The sequence below is a fragment of the Microtus ochrogaster genome, chromosome 16 (genome assembly GCF_000317375.1).
Source record: "Microtus ochrogaster isolate Prairie Vole_2 chromosome 16, MicOch1.0, whole genome shotgun sequence".
Classification (NCBI taxonomy): Eukaryota; Metazoa; Chordata; class Mammalia; order Rodentia; family Cricetidae; genus Microtus; species Microtus ochrogaster.
The window spans coordinates 61,432,643-61,436,687 of NC_022018.1; the positions used below are offsets into that span (position 1 = coordinate 61,432,643).

The 4,045-nt window shown below is 46.2% G+C and overlaps 1 protein-coding gene across 1 annotated transcript in view; it reads right to left on the reverse strand.

Annotated features, from left to right (window-relative positions):
- Positions 1-4,045, reverse strand: part of LOC101980057 (cathepsin L1-like) — an 11,078-nt gene that overhangs the window by 1,460 nt on the left and 5,573 nt on the right. The gene's annotated exons all lie outside the window — the stretch shown is intronic.

The window sequence follows — 4,045 nt, forward strand, 5'->3', positions numbered from 1 at the left end:
TACCACGTGAGAAGTCTACAATGAGTTATTTATCTCCTAGTCCTTGGGATTTACATTCCACACTCCCTGGTGCCCTCACACCTCCAGAGTTGACCGTGCAAAATAAGAACTCAGGGCGGGGAGGAGGAAGGCAGGTGAGGACAGCTTGGTTGTGTTTCTGATCTCTGCTGCTCTGATCCATTAATGACTACAGGCGTGTAACCCCACCGGTAATCTCCGTCCCCACTGCAGGGATGCTCACACACAACTGATTCCCCCCGACCGCTTATCTGCAATGGAAATGTGTCTTGTTGTGAGGGCCCCAGTCACTGCCTGTCACGTGCGTTCTTGGAAAATTCCTAGAATACCACGTTCCCGAACCCTTTCCCAGGACTGCCCCTGGGCCCTCCACGTGATTCAGACCCACTGTTCCACTGTGGTTCTGTGAGGGTGACCGGAGGGGCTGGTGTGAGGAGCTCAGACTGGGCCTGAAGTCTCAGAGCTGCTCAGTGCTGACGTCATCGGCACCAGACCTGCTGCAGAGCACTCCCCTCTAGCAAAGTTCATGGCCAAGGGTAACTCGTCCTCAGAGGTGAGGCTGTCCTTCCCCTGGAGCACCCAGCTCAGGTCTGTGTGCACCTGACGGTCTCCATAGAAGATCTTCACCCTCCTCACCAGGGGCTGTGATGTCATGGGTTTCAATTTTGCCTTTGTGTGTCCTTTGTATATAAGATATTATATATATGATATATATCATTACTGGTGTGGTCATACTGCACACGGTATAAAAGTTACCGTCTCAACATGAGTATGCTGTGGATCAGTGATCTTCTCTGAGCTGTGCCTCCATCACTGTCATCGAGAGCCCGTGCACTTACAGCAACTCAACATTGGCCCAGGTTTATTGATCACATTTAGTATGAATTCCCCTCCTCTGCATTTCCGTAAGTTACCCCTTTTCTCTACGGGCTTGTCTGCTCTATACATGTCTTAAAATGTTTCATACATTATGCAGTCTTTTGTGTCTGGATTATTCAAGACAAGGCTCTTATCGTCCAGCCACACTGCAGCAGGTGGCATTGCCTTATATGGTTTTGTGACTGAAAACATTCCTTTATATGAGTACTGATTTTCTATTAATTAATTATACATTGCGGCCACAGTTTTCCCTCCTTCTCCTCCCAGTCCCTCCCCTCAACCCAGATTGTTCCTACCCCTCAATCCACCCCTCTTCTGTTTCCTGTTCAGGAAAGTGTAGGTCTCCCATGGATATCAACAAAACATGGCATCTCAAGGTGCGGTGAGACGGAGTACCTGCCTGGGTCTCAAGGCTGGGCAAGGCTACCCACGATAAGGAGTAGGCTCCCAAAAGTCAGTAAAAGAGTCAGAGACAGCCCATGCTCCCACTGTTAGGGTCCCACAAGAGGACCAAGCTACACAACTGTAACATATATATTGTGCCTAGGTCAGTGTGATGTCGGCTCCTGGTTGTGGGTTCAGTCTCTGTGAGCCCCATAAGCCCAGATTAGTTAATTCTGTGGCGTTTCTTGTGGTGTCCTTGACCATTCTGGCTCCTACAATTCTTTTCTCCTCTGTAATCTGCAGGATTCCCAGAGCGTCATCACATGCTTGGCTGTGGATCTGCATCTGTTTTCATCAGTTGGTGGATGAAGCCTCTCTGCTGAAAACTGGGCTACCCATTAATCTATGAGTATTGCAGAGTATCATCAGGCATCATTATATTGACATTACATTTTTCCTCCAGTCATCTTTGGTTCTATCCTAGGTCTCTGGGCCATCTAGTCTGTGGGTCTTGGTGGTGGGCTTACTCTCCTGGCATGGGTATTAGGCTAGACCAGTCATTGGTTGGCCACTCCCTCAATCCCTAGGCTACCTTTACCTCAGCACATCCCAGAGGCAGGACAGACTATAGGTTGAAGGTTATGTGGCTGGGTTGGTGTCCCATTCTGTCCTCTTGAAATCTTGCCTGGTCACAGGAGATGGCCAGTTCAGACTATGTATCTGCTCTTGCTCTTGTCCCCTCTCCTTCCAGAAGTACTCTCCCTCTCCGTTCTCTCTCAACCTGATCACTCAAGTTCCCATCCCCACTAGTCCCCAGTCCACTCATGAAATCTCTCCTATTTTCCCTTCCCACGGAGTGTCCCCCCTTGGGGCCTCCTTGTTATCTATTCTCTCTGGGTCTGTGGACTGTGGTTTGGTTATCATTTATTTTACAGCTAATATCCACTTAGGAGTGAGTACATACCATGCTTGTCTTCTTGCCTTTCTGAGTCTTGGTTTCTTCACTCAGTAAGATTTTTCCAGTTTCATCCATGTGCCTGCAAATATCATAATGCCATTATTTTAACAGTTGAGTAAAACTCCATTGTGTAAAGGTACCACATTTTGTTTACCCACTCCTTGGTTGAGAGACATCTCGGCTGTTGTCATGCTCTGGCTATTGCAAAGCTTCTATGAACAGAGTTGAGTAAGGGTCCTTGTGGCAGATGGAGCATCCTACGGGTAGATGCCCAAGAGTTGCATGACTTGGTCTTGCAGTAGATTGATTCCCAGTTTTCTGAGAAACCATCATACTGATTTCCAAAGTGACTGTACAAGTTTGCACTCCCACCAACAATGGAGCATTGTTTCCCTTGCTCCACATTTTCTCCAGCATGAGCTGTCATTTGTGTTTTTGATTTTAGCCATTCTGATAGGTGTAAGATAGAATCTCAGAGTCATTTTGATTTGTATTTCCCTGATGGTTAAGGATGTTGACCATGTAAAAAATGTTCCTTAGCCATTTGAAATTCTGTTGAGAATTCTGTTTTGACTTGCAGCTTGTTTTTTAATTGGATTACTTGGTTTGTTGATTTCTAGTTTCTTGAGGTTTTGCATATTTTGGAAATCAACCCATTGTCAGATGTCAGGTTGGTGAAAATCTCTTCCCACTCTGTAGTGTCTGCACTATTGGAGCTCGGGGAGTTGTCTCCTGTGTCAGTGCATTCCAGGCTATTTACACCTTTTCAATGGATCTGGATATTTATGCTGAACTCTTTTATGCACTTGGAATTGAATTTTGTGCAGGGTGATAGATATGGAGTTAGGTGCATTCTTCTACATGCCAGCATCCAGTTAGACCAGCACCATTGTTGAAGATACTTTCTTTACTATTGTATAATTTTTATTAATTTGTTTTTAAATTTTTTTTTTTTTTTTTTTTACATTTCAACCACAGTTCTCCCATCCACGCCTCTCAAAGGGTAAGGTCTCCCATGGAGAGTCAACAAAGCCTGGCCATTAAGTTGAGGTGGGACCAAACCTTTCCCCATTGTATTAAGGCTGAGCATGGCATCCCACCATAGGGAATGGACTCCAACAGGCCAGTTCATGCACCAGGGATAGATCATTGTCCTACTGCCAGGGGCCCCTCAGATAGACCAAGCTACACAACTGTCTCCCACATGCAGAGGGCCTAGTTCGGTCCCATGGAGGCTCCACAGCTGTTGGTCTAGAGTTCATGAGTTCCTACAAACTTGATTCAGCTGTCTCTGTAGATTTCCCCTTCATGATCTTGACTTCCCTTGCTGACATATTCCCTCCTCCCTCTCTTTGACTGGATTCCCTGAGCTTGGCCTGGTGGTTGGTTGTGAATCTCTGCGTCTGGTTCCATCAAGTAGCATTATTTGTAATAGCCAGAATCTGGAAGCAATCTAAATGCTCCTTAACAGAAGAATGGATAATGAAAATGCAGCATGTTTGCACAATGGAGTACTACTTAGCTCTGAAAAACAATGACATCATGAAATTTGCAGGCAAGTGGGTGGAACTAGAAAAAACCGTCCTGAGTGAGGTAACCCAGACCCAGAAAGACAAACATGGCATGTACTCACTCATAAGAAGATGCTAGCTATAAAGCAAAGGATGACCAGATCAGAATCCCCAGCTCCAGAGAAGACAGGTAACAAGGAGGACCCTAAGAGGGACGCACGGATCACCCTGGGGAGTGGAATTAGATGAGATCTCCTGGGTAAACTGGGAGGAGGGGGCAATAAAGGGGAAAGAA